The 20,818-nt window shown below is 35.9% G+C and overlaps 1 protein-coding gene across 25 annotated transcripts in view; it reads left to right on the forward strand.

Moving 5' to 3' along the window:
- Window positions 1-20,818, forward strand: part of LOC145280297 (protein NDRG3-like) — a 186,449-nt gene that overhangs the window by 79,704 nt on the left and 85,927 nt on the right. The window lies entirely within an intron of this gene.

Below are 20,818 nucleotides of genomic sequence, written 5' to 3' on the forward strand. Positions count from 1 at the left end.
ATCAATTTCTTAAGCCAAACAAAGCTGAATAATCAAACTTTCAAAAAGTTAATTTTTTTTAAACTGCAGTAGAACTATAAATAAAGTAGCTAATCAATTATTTAATGATGAATGATGTGATTTTAATGTCAGTTTCAGAGCAAAAAATCTTTGTTTTTAGTGTCAAGATTTTATATTACCTTTTATATCGCTCTTGATGATTTTTATGCTAATCTGAAAGTTTTTTTTTTACCTGGATATTATAAAGTTTTCATCTAACTATTTTTGTCTCTGAAGATGTTCATATAATGATTTGGATTTTTTTCAAGAATGCTGTGAACTTTCTTCAGGAACACGTGTAAGATTTTTTTGCTCTGAAACTGACATTAAATCACAGGATAATATAACTTTGATCTATAATTAAATCATTTAATTCAAATGCTCTTAGATTCACTCAAAGCTAACTTTATGAATTTTTACTTCAACCTGCAACTAAAATAAGATCAATATATTATCATTTAATAAGCTAATTGTTTACAAATTAAGAATTCATTTAAATCAAGTTTCAGAAAGAAATAAAAATTAATGTAATCAAAATTTATGTGCATTTCTAAACATTCACGGGTTGAACAAGTTTCAAGAAGCAATAAAAATAACTTCTTGTATTTACCTTGACATTTTGAACCTAACCGGATCTATTTTGAATTTCTGTTTGAAATTGGGCATTTTAACGGAATTTTTTCCGAGAGATGTGCAAATAATTCTTTGAAGTACTTATGTTGATTACCACTGGGTCTGTGTTTATTTCTTTTAGTAATCTTTTGATGAGAAGCATATATACTTGAATGGATAAAGAAAAGACTTAAGTTTTCTACCTTATGCTAACCTTAGATATAATATTTATAGGAATCTTTCTTTCTGAAACTTGATTTAAACAATTTGTGTGTGGAAAAGGAAAAAAAAAAAAAAAGGAGTGAGCAAGGAAACAAAGTAAATACAGCAAAAAGAATTAACAGATACATGATGATTTCAATATTTTGTTTCATTTATGCAACTTTGTCAAAGTTTGACATTGACAAATTCTCATTAATGGAATGAAATATTGAAATCATCATGTTTTTTTTTTGTTTGTCTCTTTGGTTATTTTCTTGTTTCTTTTACATACACACACATACATGAAGTTAATCATAAGTGCTAAGGTTATTGAACCTAAGAATTAAGGAGGCGATTCTTATACTTGGACTCAACCCACAAATTAATAATGGATTAAGACCAGACACAAAATTCTTAATATAATACACTCATACATAACTAACAGATGCATATATGCTCAAATTCAAATAAATTATTTTTACCGGTTATTATTATATTGTCTTTTCGAGTTTTGCCTTTTCGAACCTTGATAATATAGATAATAGAGCTCATCCAGCCACTCTCTTCTGAAGCTTACTTCTGCAGAGAGATACTTAAGACTTCAACCTATAAAGGTTCAGAATACATTTTATTTAGCAAACGGTTCATAGTGTAAACAACAATAGTATTGTACTATGTTGACTCCAGAAAGGATAGAGTAATTTTTTCTAACTTATCTATACACACACATGCTGGCTGAGTTGTTATATTTATAAGAAAGTAGTTCTCATTATTAGTGATTGTTTGAATAATACAGTGATCAAGTTTCATAGTTTATATTCATCAGAACACAAGTTCAGAAATTGTCAGTCATCGTGTACTCTTGATGCTGTTTGTATCCGTCAAACCAATGATGACATTCTGACAACAAACAGTTGATCTACATAAAATCTACAGAATAATTATAAACTATAACTCGATAGAAACTGAACTAGAAACACTTAAAAGTTTAAAAGATTATTAGTTGCATTTTTCTGGTGTTGCCTAGGATATAATGAAATAGTTTTTGTTTTTAATTCTTATTTGTTCACACATATCAATTGTTACATTTAGAGTACGCAACTATTATTATATTTTTCAATTTAAAATGGATTATCCTCCTTGCTGATTTTTATCTTTGGATGATTAACAGTTTTTCATAATAGCAGTTGTTTGGGCCAGACTGAATAATTTTAAAAAATAAATCAAAGCAAAGTAAGTTATTGTCAATAACCTGGTATAACAAAAATAAATGAAAACTGGTTAATCAGAAGCAACGTTTGAATTTTCAGCTTAAATGCTATTTGGGTTTAACATTGAAAATCTGACAAGATAACTTTATATGTTAGATTTGATCTTATTTAAAAACCTGTTTTCATATGTCAGTATTTTTGCTTGTTGGAGTGAATGTCATGATGCATGCAGCAAAAATTAAATTTGTTTGGTGGTGGCGATGGTAGTTGATTGGCACTTGGTAAAAAGAATAGCAAATCATTTTAACATTTCAAAAGTTTTCACTAAACTTTTATTCAACAAACGCTTATGGTTTTTAACGCTTAAAGAATTAGAAGGGTGAAGGTTTTATTTTAACTTTTATAATTTTCAAATAAACTGAGGCGCTAAAAACATTAGCAGCACAATGAATGCTGTTTTTATTTCTATTTATAGCCTGGGGGAGAATTGAGAAAACAATAAAATCACAATTCACAGAAGTAAATTGATCAGTTAGAATCTTCACGTAAAATGCTAATTATTTATCCACACTACAGAAATTAAATTTGTAAATAGAACTGTAGTAAAATCATAACGAAAATTTAATTAATAAGAGTTCTTTTTGCAAAGTAGTATGCAAATTAACCTTTTTGATTTCAATTGCACAGAGATGATTGAGTATATTAAACTATTCTATCATGAATTAAAGATGAGCTTTTACTTTCACTGTCAGCATGACAAAGAGCTCATCTTTATAAACATACAATTAATTAATGATAATAACAGTTGTACTAATGTTAATAATAATAATAATAATAATAATTTATGGAATTGGAAAATTGAGACATTTTGGGTGAAAAGAGTTTTTCTGGTTAATTTGTCTCTGAGAGTTGCACGTCTTGGTTTCCCTCATTTTCCAAAACAATGGTGAGACATTGGTTAGGCTATATATATATATATATATATATATATATTTTATTTTATTCTGAAGTTATATATACATATATATATATATATATATATATATATATATATATATATGTATATATAACTTCAGAATAAAATTATCTAACCATCAACTGGTATGGAAACCTGTGATTATAAGTTGTATAAGATATTACTGGCAGTAATATTCTATAAGTACGATCCCACCTAAATAAGAATTGCTCAATATACAAGATAGGATAAGGAGTTATAATATTTCAATTGTATTCTTTGTCTTACATAGAATAACAAAAATCTTTTGATTTGAAATTCAAACATTTCACGTCATAAATTTTTAAATTCATTGAATGACGAAAATTATATATATATATATATATATATATATATATATATATATATATATATATATATATATATATATATATATGAAAAAAAAAAAACAACAAAGAAAATTAACTGATGACAGATAAAAAAAATGTTATTTATTGCATCATCAAATGTTCATAAAGCAGCGAACACAATAGAGGTTATTTCTTATTCTATGAAATTAAGAATATTTACACTTTTTTTGATCAGAGGAATTAGTCTAGTAAATATTTGGTGCGTTTGTAACTTAAAGAATGTCTTGGATGTTATTTCTTTGAATCAATCATTTTGAGAAAGTCTTGAAATAAAGAGAAAACACTGATGAATATATAAATACTTTTGCCTTTTCCATCGCATTGGAAGATGTTTCAGTAATTTCCATTATACATATAAAAGTCATCTATAGGCAGATTTATTTGCTGTATTACAGCTCTTCAGTGTGGCTGGACAAGCAAGTATCACAAACCAGGATTGAAACTAAACCGTCTAGATGACAGTTAACACTTCTAACCATATAGCTATCATCTGACTCCTGCTGAGAGTAAACAAAATCTCAAGGCTAAACATTATCAATTGCCTGAGAGCTCCGTTTATTTTACACAAAGAGCAATGCATTATAACATAAGCTTATCAAACAGCTCAATATAAAAAGATGGCACACACACATATGTTGTCAGGTATAAATTGGATTTAAAGCTGTCTGAATGAGTATTTATTGTTGCAATCATAAAGATCCACTGATTATTATTGCAAGTGTTTCTAAAAGAAAAAGATGCAGATTTTGGCTAGAATAGAATAAAATCTGAAACCTGCCGCTTTCTGCAAGCGATTAAAGAACAAAACTGCTGGCAACGAGCATGTACAATAATCATTGGAGAATCACACCTTAATTCTTTAATAGTGCTGATCCACCCACCAGATGACACCCTGTAGAAAGTACACTGCAATTCTGTAAATGTTTTGGTCATTGGTCAAAAATGTTACTGTACCACACAAACTGAGTATTAAAAAGCCATTGCAATTGGATGGCATAATCTCCTGTGATCAGATGAATCATGGTTGTAGTTGGTTTTGTTTTAGTAGAAGATCGAGTTTGTGTGTCAAGAAACTGAATAATAAAGCTATTGATTCAGCCTGTCAGCAATGTACTGACAAAGAACTGATGTAATGGTGGGAGAAGATTTCCGTTGGAATTAAACTTGGAGCCTCTTGTCACAGGTAGGCTATGTGTAATCCATCTTTTTTCAGGTTTTCAAGTGTTTATACCATTTGCCTTCCCAAATATTCTTGCTTTGATAAATGAGTGTCCAATAAAAAAAAGGGGGGGGGCAGATCATCTAGTTCAGATGAATTTAATTTTAGTGGATCATCTTGTATCTGATAATGAGGTAGATTGAAAACCTGGGTGTTGGTTCCATAGTTACACTTTCGCTTATGAATGTTGGAAACCTCAGTATGGTCTCTCCTGTAAGTACTTGGTTCTAAAACATAGGGAAACTAATACTACTCACTTTACTATTAATTGTAAAAAACATTACAATCAACGCATTTTTGTACCATATATATTTCAGTTGCATAAATTTTCTATATTCTGAATTAAAAAATAAAACAAAAGGAATTTGGTTACAAGAGTGATGTGCATGGATAATGCAGTAATATAAATTTGTTAAGTCTTAGAACAGTGAAACGTGTGTTACAGCATTTCCATACGGTGAGTTTTTTTTTTTCTTTTTTTTTTTCTTTTTTTTTTAACGAATGTGCCAATGATTCTAGCAAGTTTTGTTGACTTACTCTAGTCACTGTTTCACCTGGAATCGATAATCTCTAGTGAATTAAGCCCAATGTATGCCACAAAACTTCTAAATAATGACGATACGCAGGTTCCTTTCAAATCACCAAAGTTAAGCAAGGACACCAATGTCAACAACAGAATCAAATCGTTCAGAAAAGGTTGCACCATGCTGGTTCATGTGTTTTTATTTTGCTTTATTTCATATATGCAGATGTCTTCACGTTGGACCTCAAAACATTCATCTAGTTTTCATTAGCTAAGTTTGATCCTGATCATGATGTGAACTTATATCATCTTAGTGAAATCCAAGTGCAATCAAATAAAATGGGTTTATAATGATACGTTTTATAATGTCTAACAGTTGTAAAACTCGTGATTTTTTTTCTTCTATTAGCTATCTCTCTCTTCTAGGAGCGGAAGTAGTTTAGAATCATCTAAACCAGTGTTTCTCAACAAGAACCTAAGTGAGCCTGAGGAATTTTGACATGGATCTGGAGCTTTCATTGCACCTGCAGTGGGCCCAATGACAAATATCTGGGGGTTGAAATTCAATGATTTTCCTGCTGATGCAGATTTGTAAAATCACTTTAATATTAAATCACTTTAATATAGCCCCTATTGGCCTTGAATAGCAGAATTAATTTTGTCATTGACATTTTTAATACATTTTTTTTTTTGTTAATAAAAAAAAACATTTCCATGTTATTGGAAATTTTATTGAAGATTATGTGTGCCTGAAATTTCTTTTGATGCTGAAAATGGGCCACACCAGAGGATGGGGGATTAAGATGCACTGATCTAAATTACTTCATGTTATCCCCCCCCCACACACACCGGAAGGAGTAAAGTCCTACCTTTCTCTTTCTCAAGTCCCATTGTCTTTATCCTTCTAATCCTGATGCTAAAGACCTTTCACACATTATTGTCCCAAATCTCCCCATCTCTATCTTTTTTCATTCCCACATGAAATGAAGAGTTCATATTTAATGAAGCAAAACTTATCTGTTTATTTCAGCCAGTATTGTGATGGTGTCTGTGGAATCACACTTGTCTTAAATTATCACAACCAGAATTTAAACTAAATTAAGCATGAATAGTTACTTCACTAAATTCCTTGCAATGATATCTAACAAAATCGGCTTAAATTTGTGAAAAGCACTTAAGTGTCTGGATAGTGTTATGACTGGTTACATGGCTTTGCAGCACCCAGGAAAGGGATGGGAGGAGAAGAAATCGATATTTTAAAAAATTTAACCTTTTGATTAGAAGAAATAAGATTTTCTAGGATGAAAAAAATCGACTTAAATCTAAGAAAGATCTGGTATCTATTATAATAGATATACCTGGCTACAGCATCTCATAGTTCACATAGTACAGCCCTATAGTTCTCATTAGTATAAACTAGAGGAACTATATTTTATTAAGTAACTCTTTTATTAAATCATTTGGTACTTATGCAGAATAAGGAGCGTGCTAGCGTTCTAATTTTCTGCACAGTTTATGTAAAATGATGCAAGGTGCTGAACAAAAGTTTTTTTTTTTACAAATGTTAGCCAATTTCTTTAATGAAAAATTTATTATTTCTGTTATGAAGATAATTCAATGAAAAATGAATTGAAAGATGAAAATATTCTTTTTGTTGTAATGAAAAAATAGAATAATAGAATAAATTAGATAATTTTTATGAAACTAAGAAAATTAAAATTCACCCCAAAGGAAAAAACACCGATTGTAAGGTAAGTTTCATAAATGAATTATATTATTTTATTTTTTGAATAGCAAACAAGAAAAATATTTTTTATTTATGATTTTTTTATTTTACAATTTCTTATTTTGTTCAAACAAGATTTATTTTTATAATAAACTAATGATAGCAAATAAATGTCATAGGTTGCAGCTATTGGCTCAGCGTTTTGGTACCTTTCAACATTTTCTGTAAACTGCCTGGAAAATTCCAACAATAGTACAATCTTTATTAGTACCAATCATTTGATATTGCTTTTGTATTCTAAACTTTATTTAGTTTTTTTTATTTTTATTTTTTATTTTTTTTATTACATTTTCACCCCAAACAAGGCAAATTGCCACTTTGGTGTAGGGGGCTACTATCAGGGGCAACAACTACTGGGGTACTATGTAGGGATTTGGGCAGCAAGATGTCGGTTCATGTTACACTTGAACTTTTGCACGTCAGTACTGTTGGGGAAGCAGGGACCTGGAATGGAATTCCAGAGTCTAGCGGTTCTGGGGAAGAAACTATTGGAGTAAAAAGATCTTTTACATCTAGGGATCTCTACAGTGTGGAGGTGGGATTTAGCAGCCTGTCGGGTTTGTCGAGGGTGCTCACGTCGTGGGGGCACAAGTGATTGCAGTTCATCAGAGCATTCACCACTAAAATACTTGTAGAAAAGGCAGAGGGATGCAACATTTCGTCGATGGGACAGAGGCTGAAGCTTAGATGCCAGTTCAGGGCCTATCAGATTTGCGACTCTCTTTTGAACCTTGTCAACGAGCGAGAGACTAGTAGCAGATGCACCAGCCCAGATGTGGCAGCAATACTCCATACATGGGCGAATGGTGGCCTTATAGAGGTACAAGATAATTTCGGGTGTTAGTAGTTTTCTAGCGCAGTAGAGAGAGCCCACCTTTCTTGCAACAGCCCTGGCAATGCCTTCAATGTAATTGTTCCAACTCATGTTTCCTGTGAACGTTAGGCCAAGGAGTTTGAAAGATGGACTCTCAGATAAAGAGTCGTTGGCCATTGCTATGGGTGGTAGAGAGGGTTTCTTGTAATTATTGAATGAAACTAGTTTAGTCTTGGCAGCATTGAACGCGACCAACCACTTTTGTCCCCATTCCACTACAGATTGGAGGTCTTCCTCTAGTGTTTCTGCCATTTCTTTAGAAATGTGTTCATTCGTCTTCCTGTCGTGCCTGCCATAGAGTGTAGTGTCATCAGCATATATAGCCATCTCAGAGGCAATTTTGTCGGGGAGGTCATTTATGAATATCAGGAACAATAGAGGTCCAAGGATAGAACCCTGGGGCACCCCCGCATTTATATCATATTGTTTAGATGTACGATCGTCGAGGACAACCTGGATTTTTCTCTTATCTAAGGATTTAATTATGTTTAGTATTCTACCAGTGATACCGTATGATCTGATTTTCCTGAGATCCTCATGCCATACCCTGTCAAAAGCCTTAGATATATCTAGAGCTACCACTCTGTCCTCCCCCGCTTTGTCCAGTGAATTGTATATACGTTCAGAGATCACAGTTAGGATGTCTGCTGTGGAATGGGCTTGTCTAAATCCATATTGTTTGTCAGTCAGTAGTTTAGCATCTGTAAGATGATGGACTAGAGCATGGTCAATTATGGTCTTAAATATTTTGGCAAAAAGTGGGAGGAGGCTAATGGGGCGATAATTTGATGGGTCTGTCCTTTCGCCAGAATTCTTGAATACTGGTACAACAGAAACAGTTTTCCAACAGCCCGGAAAGCAAGCTTTATTAAGGCATTTTTTGTAGAGTTTGGAGAGAACTGGAGCTACTTCGGCTGAGCACTTTTTTAATAGCACAGCTGGGATAAGATCGGGTCCACATGCTTTTGAAGTGTCAAGGTTTTTTATGATAGCATGTACCTGAGCAGGGGTGGTTTTATCAGAGATTTGATAGTGTCTTACTTAAGGGGGCGGTTTGTCAGGAATTTGTTTATGTTGGACTTGAAGACATCCAAGTTGTAGTCAGGTGGGAAACAGGCAAACGGAACAGAGTTCCCCAGTCGTGCACTTCTGAGAAAGAAGCTCTGCTCATGGAATCTACATTTGGATTTAGGCACAGATAAAGACTGGGGAAAATTGACAGTAGTTTCAGCCAGACGGGTGTTTCTCGTAAAATATTGGCGAGGGGGGATGAGAGATTGGAGCTCAGACGAACACTTGCCATGGAAATAACGATAAAACAAAGACAGGCTCGCAACGTCTCTTCTGTGAGAGAGAGGCTGCAGGGAAGAGAAAAGGGCATCCCCCACTAAACCACAAAGTCTATTTTGTACTCTGTCAAGGCAGGATAGGCTGTTTTTAGCAGCTCCTGCCCAGATGTGGCAGCAGTACTCCATCCTTGGATGTACTTGGCTTTAATACAGATAGAGAATTGCATCAGTAGTGAAATATCTTCTGGAGCAGTAGAAGGATCCACCATTTTCCCCAGCATCCTTGGCAATAGACCTGATGTACTTGTTTCATTTCAGATCAGGAATAAAGGTCAAACTCAGAAGCTTGTCAAAACATGGAGCCTCCCCAAGACGAGAGCCATCCATTTCAATTGATGCCAGATGGGGATCAGAGCATGGATGATATAAAGATAGAAGCTTGGTTTTGGATGCATTAAAGGTGACCAGCCACCTCTTTCTCCACTGTACCACGCGCTCAAGATCAGAGGAGAGAGAATCAGAGAACTTTATCATTTACAGCCTTTGATGTGTTGCCGTAGATGATTGTGTCATCAGCATAGATGTCAACGAATGATTTAAGGATGTGTTTAGGGAGGTCATTGATGTAGATCAGGAAGAGAGTTGGGCCCAGGATTGACCTCTGAGGGACTCCAGCATTAATACTGTGTGCCTCTGATTTCTGCTCATCAACAACTACTCTTATGAACCTATCGGAGAGAAATGATTTAATGATTGAGAAAACATTTCCAGTTATACCGTAGCTGAAAACCTTGTGAAGTAGGCCCTTATGCCATACCTTATCGAAGGCCTTTGATATGTCAAGAGCAATTGTCTTGGAAAGGAAACCTTTGTCAAGAGATTCACTAATCCTATGAGATATAACCGTTAGCCCATCTGCGGTAGATCTTGCAGAACGGAAACCATATTGCATGTCACTAAGAAGGTTGTTTCAAAGTATTTCATATGAAAATTCATTGAAAGTTGTTACTAGTTAAATGAATTAAAAAAATAATTTTTTTTTTTTTCAAAACTTTAGAGATATTGAAATTTGGATTATTTGAACTCTCATTCTCACTTTGGTTGCTATATTCACAATGTTTCGTCTGTGAAACCTAAGATCTTCAGTTCAACATCTTTCCATTTTGAGAAAATGCACCTGAAGATTGCAAGTTACATTGTCCAAAATGTTATAAAAATAATAACCAAGATGTAAACAATATTCTGTATAATTGAAATAATATAAAAACATTAATTTCAACATATTAAATTGTGCCCCTCAACATACATGCTTCCGACTCACCTAACAAGCAGGAAAATACCATCTCTTCACTGTTGAGGTCTCTAGATGCTGAAAAGCTTTCTACTTTAATAGTTTCTTCCCTTGGACAGTTAGACTTTGGAATTCCTTCCCTGTTGCCTACTTCCATGATTGTATAAAGCTGCAGAAGTTAAAATGTAATGTGGACGATATCTTGCAGCTCAACTCCCCACAGTTCTGTTAGACACAATCCCAAATAGTAGTCCCTTAAGTTCCAAGTTGCAATATGTCTTGATTGGGGTGAAAAAGAGTAAAACAAAACAAAAAAAAAACAAAATCATGTAAAGTGTTTTAGAAGAGGATATTCTGCACAGTAATATTAAAAATATTTAGTCTATTCAATTGTAGAATATTAGCTTTGTTATTTTGTTATTAAATATAACTTTACTTTAATGCTATTTTTGAACATTTTTGAATAGGTTTCAAGGACCCAAGAAAGAAGCAAATCTGAAAGAAGGAAATTTGAGTTTGTCATTCTTTTACTTCAGATTTGCAAATTTTCCTTTGCACATTGTGATTAAATGGATAATAAACTTGTTTGTTTTTTCATCATAAAGTCGATTTTTAATATAGGGAAAGATTTATTTAAAAAAAAAAGGGATGTTATGGATTTGTTATCAGTTATAGAGATCGGCAGTTACCTATCTGTAGGCTGTGTGTTCAATTACTTGAAGGTTGAAGGTTGTCGTTTGTACTTGAGACAACGTAATAAAACGATCAACAATAAAGACCAAGTTTTAGAGTGCATTTAAGAAGTATTAAAATAAAGCACGCTAAAACAGTTACATATTTACATATCTACAGGGATTATTTGTTAATACAGAAGTATTGGATAATACAAAGTGTGTTTGTGTACATGTGTGTGTGTGTTTTTTTTTTTTTTTTTTTTTTTTTTTTTTACACAGTGGTCACCACTTATCAAGGCCCGGAAGCCACTCAGGGATAAGGGTTATTGCAAGTATATTACGTTAGTGTGGAGATTTGATGAAGTGTTTACTTAAGGGGGCGGTTCATTAGGAATTTGTTAACATTGGACTTGAAGACATCCAAGTTGTAGTCAGGTGGGAAGCAGGCAGACGGAACAGAGTTCCACAGGCGTGCAGTTCTAAGAAAAAAGCTTTGTTCATGGAATCCACATTTTGATTTAGGCACAGATAAAGAGTGGGAGAAATTTTTCACAGTGGATTCGGCTAGATGGGTTTTTTTTGTGAAAGATTGGCGAGGGGGGATGAGAGATTGGAGTTCAGACGAGCACCTGCCATGGAAATAATGATAAAACAAGGATAGGCTCGCAATGTCTCTTCTGTGGGAGAGAGGTTGCAGGGTAGAGAAAAGGGCATCCCCCACCAAGCCACGAAGTCTATTTTGTACTCTGTCAAGGCAGGATAGGCTGTTTTTAGCATCTCCTGCCCAGATATGGCAGCAGTATTCCATCCTTGGACGTACTTGGCTTTTATATAGATAGAGAATTGCATCAGTTGTGAGATATCTTCTGGAGCCGTAGAAGGATCCCACCATCTTTCCAGCGACCTTGGCAACAGACTTGATGTACGTGTTCCATTTCAGATCAGGAGTAAAGGTCAAACCTAGAAGCTTGTCAAAACACGGGGCCTCTCCCAGACGAGAGCCATCCATCCCAATTGATGCCAGATGGGGATCAGAGCGTTGATGATGTAAGGATAGGAGTTTGGTTTTAGATGCATTAAAGGTAACTAGCCACGTCTTCCCCCACTGAACCACGCGCTCGAGATCAGAGGAGAGAGAATCAGAGAGAACTTTGTCATTTACAGCCTTTGATGTGTTGCCATAGATGGTCGTGTCATCAGCATAGATGTCAACGAATGATTTAAGTATGTGTTTAGGGAGGTCATTGATGTAGATCAGGAAGAGAGTTGGGCCCAGGATTGACCCCTGAGGGACTCCAGCATTAATACTGCAGGCCTCTGATTTTTGTCCATCAACCACTACTCTTATGAACCTATCGGAGAGAAATGATTTAATGATTGAGAAAACATTTCCAGTTATACCGTAGCTGGAAATCTTGTGAAGTAGACCCTTATGCCATACCTTATCGAAGGCTTTTGATATGTCAAGAGCAATTGCCCTGGAAAGGAAGCCTTTGTCAAGAGATTCACTAATCCTGTGAGATATAACCGTCAGCACATCTGTTGTAGATCTTGCAGAGCGGAAACCATATTGTGTGTCACTAAGAAGGTTGTTTCTGCTGAGGTAGTTGACTATTTCTCTATTTAATATGGATTCCAGCAACTTACTCATAACACACAGGAGACTTATTGGTCTATATTGAGAGGGAGATGACTTATTACCTGAATTCTAAAATACAGGGCAAACTGATGAGGTCTTCCAGGGAGTCGGAAAGCACTTCTCCTTAAGGCAGCGCTTAAACAATTTCGTAAGTATGGGAGCAAGTTCTGGTTGAAGCTTTTTTAACACTATAATTGGGATGCCATCAGGGCCAGTTGCTTTACTGGAATCAAGGTTCTTGATTAGCTTGGCGACCTCATGCACGGATATTTGTATGTTACCTAGCTTGTTCTGTGTTATAGGAGGAAATATGGGGAGTTGATGGCCTTCCTCGCATAGGGTAGAATTAGCTGCAAAGTTCTTTGCAAATAGTTTGACCTTGTCTGATGCTGACAAGATGACCTCTGGTCCATTGATAATGGTTGGGATAGAACGCACACTTCTGTTCAGGATCCTATTTGTTATTTGCCAAAATTGGTGGGAACCAAGCCGCTGATCAGCTACCTTGGATTTAACAGACTGGGCATATAGCTCTCTTGCATTTTTTATTACTCTTTTACAGTGGTTTCTGGCAGTCCTGAAAGCAGCTTTAGTCTCAATGCATCTATTACGTTGGTAGCTATGGAAAAAGTGATTTCTGTGCACGATAGCAGCAGCACATTCTGGGGAGAACCGTAGCTGGCTGTTAGGTTTTTGTTGGAATTTTTTAGATGGTATGAATTGATCTATGCCTACAATTAACCATTCGGTCAGATCTGATACTATAGAGGACACTTCCTTTTTAAACATGGAGTGCAGAGGTAAATCAGATATGAATGTACGGAAGCTATCCCAGTCAGCCATAGAGTATCGGTATACAGTACGGTGGAGGGGTACGTCAGGGGACTTATTACATTAATAATGTGTGTATATCATTAATGAAGTGAATTGTCCGTTATACATATGAGCTCATTGTATACGTGTGTATGGAGTTAAAATATTTGTTGCATATATATTCTTATGCATATGTGTGTCTGGATGCGTTAAATGTTCATTGTGTATGTGGGTATATATGAGAGTTCATCCTTACCTTGAAAGGATTACACATCTGTCAAGGCGTGTTCCTCACATAGACAGTCAGACAACAAAGAACGCATTGTCATGTTGACAGTTTGAATGAAAGAGAGAAGCGGAAGTAGATAAAGAAAGTGAAATAAGAAGTAGAGAATGCCATCTGTTGGACAAACGGGAGTTACAACAAGGGCAGGTAATTGGTGTGTAATTGAAATTGTATGCATGTGTTCGATCTGTGTAAACACAGTTAAAAAGGCATGTCCTCATAGGGGTATATTTAATATTTGGTGCATATTTTTGTTTACAAAACTTTTTAATAAACAAACGAAACCTTGTATGATAATTTAGATATAAATCAAATAATCTTAAAGAATGAAATAATTTTAAAACATTAATTTAGAATGCTGAAAGTATACACAACTCAAAACATAGAATCTTCTGATTTGACAAATAGGAACATCATCTTTGCAATTATTTGTTTGCTTATTAAAACGTTTTGTTAATATCAAAAAAGATGTACCCTTTGAGATTTTATGCATTATACTCTCGTGTGAAGGACAGTAAATAGGGGCAGTCTCTACAATGTTACGTTTGTTTATTAAAAAGTTTTGTAAATAATAAAACTCTCCAAAAAATAAATATTTAATATCCACCTTTTATTTATTTTTAAAAAAAATTCCAGATGTTAAAAATTGACGTTGTCACAAAAACCCAAACAACTCTGTGGTATTTCTGCAAACAAAATGAAGGGTTTACCTGTGTTGCTACATGTGAAAGAAGAGACAAAATGGCTGGTTCATTTATGTACTTGGAGTGCATGATGGGAACGGCAGTTTTTTTCTTTCTTTTAAGTAAGACATAAAAGGAGATGGACAGGTCATTAAGGTAGATTGGAGAAAGGAGAGAGAGGGTGCCTTTGTGTTGGGTAAACACTTTAAACCAGCCTACTTTTCCATAGAGCACGAGCTATTTCGGTACAACGCTTTGATGAACATGGCTGACTGGAGGATAAGTGGTCAAATGTTGAGGCCCTTTACTGGAGAAGGGGACCTACTTAAATGGCTAGGTAAGTTAAAAATGGTGGTGAAGCTTCAAAAGATTGAAGATGTGGTTAACTTGCTACCATTATACTTAGAAAGGGAAGCCCTCACAATATACCAGCAAATGCAGAAAGAAGACAAAGGAAACCTTGCCCTGGTAAAACAGCAACTGAAATTAGCATTCGCGGAGGGACCCTTTGAGGCACTTGGCAAGCCTTCAAAGTTGAGATGGACTGGTAAGTCTGTTGACATCTTTGCCTCAGAGATTAAGAGAAATCCCTGTAAGATTGTACCTGGTGAATGGTTTCTCAGAAGAAGTTTCTGTGAATCTGAAGAGAATAATAGGGATTGTAACATGGAGGTGGATGATCTCTTGGTTTATGCCAGACTTCTGGTTAAGAAGGTCCAGTTGCGGCTGCAGCTACAAGCAGAAGTGCATGTATAAGACCCCCCACCCCCTCTTGGATGACGAGAGGCAGGTGGCAAGGAGACAGGAGGGTAGATTTGCCATAAAGTGCTTTGTGTGCCAGGGTCCTCCCCTGATTAAACACTGCAAGGATCCGAGACCAAGGATCACCTGCTACTATTGTGGCCAAGTGGGACACATCAGCAGGTCACAAGACCAGGGAAATGAGTAAAGGGATCTGTTGTGCCAGTAGTTACCCCTTCTGTGCAGAAATGGCACCAGATGAATCATTTTCACAATTAGCGATAGTTGTCAACGGGAAAAGAGCCATAACCCTTGTTGACACGGTTGCACCATGATGCTGTTAGCAAGGAATGCCACTAAATCATGGAGCCGTGCCAAATTTTCAGGACTGTGAGCAGTAAGGAGGGAGAGACGACAGCTGATGATGCAAGGTGTGCCCATTGTGCTGCAAACTCTTGTGTTAGATCGTCTGGTCGGTGGTGTTGATTTTGTGCTAGGTCTGAAGCCAATCAATCAGCTGGGGGAGGGTGCTGCAGTGAGGGAAGGCCATGTGACTTTTGGATGCCTCGGTGCGATAGGAGCAATAAATGGAAAGAACATCAAAGCACAAAAACCAGAGGCTTGCTGCATCGAGGATGAGGATTGCCTAGTGAAGTTTGATGGTGAGAGGTGGACAGTGGAGTGGTGATGGATCTCTGAGCAGCCAAAACTACAGAATATAGTGGATTGCTATGAGATCAGATTGTGCAGAAAGGCGAGAAAAGAATTAAAAAAAGAGGTGGATAGAAGAGGGAATCCTGAAGCTTTGATCAGGGGTGGAAAGAGGAGTACTGCCACTTATGGCAGTTGTTCAGCCTACCAAGAACAAGGTTAGACTTGTACTGGACTTCAGGGAGCTAAATAAACTCATAGGCTGCCATACTGGAGAGGGAATTGATATATAGAGGTCATAAGGAAATGGAGAAGAATGGGGTGGGCCACTAAGATCGTAAACCTGAAGTCTATCTATTTGCAGATTCACGTGGACGAGAAGCTTTGCCAGTACCAACTGGCCAAGTACAAGGGACAGCTGTATTGTTTGACAAGGTTGGGCTTTGAGCTAAGTTCAGCTCCAAAAATCATGATTGCTGTCCTGAAGATGGTAGTTAAGAAGGATTGTGAAGTGGACAGGGCCACTACTTCATATATTGATGACATTCTTGTGGAGGAGGCAGAGGTGACAGCAGAGAAGGTGAGAGACCATATTGAGGAATATGGATTAACTGCAAAACCAGCAGAGTTGCTAGATGGCGGAGCAGTTTGGGGTTGAAACTGCAGTAAGATGGAAAAGAAAACCTTGTCTTCAAACGAGGAAATGAAATACCTGAAGTTGAGACTGAATTGACAAAGTGAGAACTTTTCTCTGTCTGCAGGAAGTTGGTGGGACACTATCCTGTTGCTGGTTGGCTCAGAATGGCATGTTATATAAAATGGCAGACGGGTACTGACTGCTGGGAGGTCTGTGTGATGAAGGAGGTTGTAAACATAAGATAAGTCATCACAAGAGTGAAGAAGGAGGACCCAGTGAAGGGAGAATAGTATATCAGTAATAGAGAAGCGGGAGTAATATGGTGCAATGCAAGTAGCCTGGCATTGGGTGTCATATTGGATGTAGGAGGTGTGACTGGAAGATGGAGCATGGCTAAGGAAGAAAAATGACTACTCCCATATAAATGTTGCTGGACTGGATGCCACTATGAAAGGGATCAATCTGGCTCTGAAGTGAGGACTGAAAGTAATTGAGATAAAGACTGATTCAGCAACAGTAGCATCATGGATCAGGTCTGCAGTGATTGGTGATAGAATTACGATGAAAGGTGCTGCTGAAATGTTGATCAAGCGAAGACTTTGAACATTTGCAGATCTGATTAAGAAATTCCAATTAAAGGTGTCTGTCATGCTGGTTCCATCAGGAAAGAATAAGGCAGATATAATGATGCGAGTAAAGAAGGCCTGGTTGCAGGATGGAAAGAGTGTGTCTTCTATATGCTGTGCAAGAGGAGGTTGAAGAATTGCATAATATGCACCATTTTGGTCGGGAGCAGACATTGTTCCTGGCAAAGGAAGTAGTGGAAAATTGCAGGGAATGCCAGTTGATTGATCTTGTGCTGTCCCCTCATGAGGCAGAAGAATTACATGTGGCGGAGCACTGGAAACGGTTGGCCATTGATGTCACACACTATCACCACAAACTGTATCTATCGATGATTGACTGTGGACCAAGAGAGATTAAGTCGGAAACTGTATCGGGATCGGGAAAGTTGTTGAGGAATTATTTTTAGAGAGAGGGCCAGTTGCAGAGTTGTTAATGGACAATGGCCCTGCTTTTAGGTCGGAAGTTTTCAAGGAGGTGTATGACAAGTGGGGTGTTTGGCAATTTTTTAGGGTGATATATCAACTAAGTGGAAATGGAATAATGGAAAAGCATCATCGTACCATCAAGACTGTTGCAGAGAGAAGCTACATCTCACCCATAGAGGCAACATGTCGCCAAAAACTGGACAAAATGAAACAACAGTACCTCATAGGGCCATCTTTATTTATGAGTATCGGCATCCTTACAACTAAACTGCAGGAGATGAAAGTGAGGAAGCCACCATTGAAGTGGGTGAGGAGGTGTAGGTGAAGCCTCTCAATGTGAACTGTACTACTCACTGGGGAAGAGGAGTAGTAACAGGAATGCAGTCAAAGAATAATGTAATTGTAATTAGTGTGCCCTAACTCGACGTGGACTCGTGCTGTGTTTCCTTACAGTCAGATGGGAATGACTGTAATGAAGCTAAGGATGTCATCCCCAAGAAGTCGTCCAAGAAGAAGGTCTCATCATGAGAGGAGGCGGCTTGCTTGGATGAAGGACTATAAGGTTTTTTATTTATCTCGGGGGGGGGGGGGGCGTGTGGTGTATCTGCAAACAAAATGAAGGGCTTACCTGTATTGCTCCATATAAAAGAAGAGACAAAATGGCTGATTCATTTATGCACTTGGAGTGCATGATGGGAAGGCAGTGCATGATGGGAAAGGCAGTTTTTTTTCCTTTTGAAGTAACCATAAAAGGAGGTAAACAGGTCTTTAAGGCAGATTGGAGAAAGAAGAGAGTGTGCCTTTGCGTTCAGTGCCCTTTTAATCAGCTTACTCTTTTGTAGAGCTTGGATGAAGAACTATAAGGTTTTTTATTTATCTCGGAGATCTCGGGGGGGGGGACGTGTGGTGTATCTGCAAACAAAATGAAGGGCTTACCTGTATTGCTCCATATGAAAGAAGAGACAAAATGGCAGATTCATTTATGCACTTGGAGTGCATGATGGGAAAGGCAGTTTTTTTTCTTTTGAAGTAACCATAAAAGGAGGTAAACAGGTCTTTAAGGCAGATTGGAGAAAGAAGAGAGTGTGCCTTTGCGTTCAGTGAGCACTTTTAATCAGCTTACTCTTTTGTAGAGCAGAAACTCTAGTTTATTATTTATTTGTTTACAGTATAAGAAGGTCAACTGAAAATTAAAGAAACTGGTATGGATCCAAATTTGTTCCTTTCATACTTGCTTATTGCTGGGAGCCTTGAAGCCTAATAGATCTGCATTTTCTTGATTGTTATGTATTTCTTGAACAATTTTTTATAGTAAAAATCTCAAACTTTTTCAAAATTATAATCACATAAAATCTGTATGATTTATTTTTTTAATATATATATTTTATTTTTTTTTTTAATTATTCTTAGACATAAATAAGTCACACAAAATAGAGCTAAGAACTGTATTTATAAAAAGATAACTGGTTTTATTTATGTTTTTAAGTAATACATTGAAATAAGCTATGTTAAAACTTGCTAATGCATGGAGGTATGAAAAGATGGACTTAGAGATGTAAGTGCATGTTAAATATAACCAGTATGAACATGGCTAATGATTGACCACATGATATCGCAAAGAACAAATCTGGTGTTGAGGAGACAATCACATGTCTTGGAACTAGTCTGTCGAAAATAAAAACAATGGACAAATGAATGATGTTCCCTTAGTGATTAAACAAAACAAAAACAAACTTTAAGTGAACAACAAGAAAAAAAAAAAATAGGCAAGAAAGTGTAACCTGTTACTATTTCAGTCATTGACTCAAAAAGGTAGAAAAGATGAAGTAACTTAAGAATCGTGTTTTCTAGACTAAAGACTTGGTGAAATCGACCAATGGTTGACTCTCAATTGTCACATGATTTGGAACTCCATGAATTAGGAAAAAGGCAACACCAACAATATTGAACTTATCATATTTCTTTCTGTATTTCAAATGAAAATGAATAGAAAATCTTAAAAATAAAAATTTTGACAATTGCAGCAGTTTTGGTTTGAATCTGCTCCTGCCTCCCATGACTTTTCTATTTCAGTGTAAACTTATTGTAAGTCTTTCAGTGTAATGTGTTTTGTTTGTGTGGACAAACCGTCATCTTGCCATTTTCGTTCAGAGAATGATCGTTGCCAATGTTTGTGCTGCTTATTAAATTGGATAAGTATTTTGTGATCAATGTTCAAGTTTTCTTTTTCAGTAGAAGCAGGTTTTCTTTTTTAAAAACAAAACAAAAATCTTATTACTGTCTTCATTCTTATTGGTCCGTGCAACATTCAATATTCACAAAATTATTTTTTCATTTTTTAATCATTTCTTTCTTAAATGTTTCCCCCTTCTATTTCATTTGTGGTTTTATCAATACATCATATTTTTAAGATTAAAATTGATTATTTGTATTTGGATTATTCAGACTAATGTTCTCATCTTCGGTGTTATTTTCACATTTCAAAATCAGTATACACTTCAAATTTCTCAGGTTTATCTTGTTAAACTTGGGAATCTTTCTGTTGAACTCTAAAATTTGCACAGAATTTCAAATGGAACCTTTTATTTAATTCATGGGGTAGTCTGCTCTCATTCCATCAGCCATGACTAAGTATTAAGTCTTAAGTAATTTGCAATTATATTTTGAGTGTTTCCGGCACTGTGGATTGAGCCATCAACTCCCAGAAGAGAATAACTTGCAACTGAATTTTACCAAGTACTTTATCCACAACTGAATTTTACCAAGTACTTTATCCACTATGGACTTTTGTAGTAAATAAATAAATTAAATAATTCCATGGGAAATTTTGTGTAAATTCTTGAGTTTCACAAAGATTTCAGAGTTTGACAAGATACAAGAAGGTTGGAAGTTACATTGATTAAAACGTAAGACTCAAAATGAGAAAAGTAGTTCAAATACAAATCAATATATCTTCTTTTCTATTACTTGGATTCTTCAGACTACTGTTCTCCTTGAGTGTCATTTTCACAACGTTTCACGTGATGTAACCTTCAACCTTCATCTGATGTATCTTGTTGAACAATGGAATTTCGAATGGAACCCTTTATTTCATGGGAGTAGCATGCTCTCATTCTGTGGACAGTTCTAATATGAATTCCTATGTTTGACAAGATACATCTAAAGAAGGTCGGAAGTTTAAAAATGACACTCAAGATGAGAACAGTAGTCTGAAGAATCCAAATAATATGAA

The sequence above is a fragment of the Euprymna scolopes genome, chromosome 1 (assembly GCF_053919585.1).
Source record: "Euprymna scolopes isolate OS-2025 chromosome 1, ASM5391958v1, whole genome shotgun sequence".
In the NCBI taxonomy this organism is placed as follows: Eukaryota; Metazoa; Mollusca; class Cephalopoda; order Sepiida; family Sepiolidae; genus Euprymna; species Euprymna scolopes.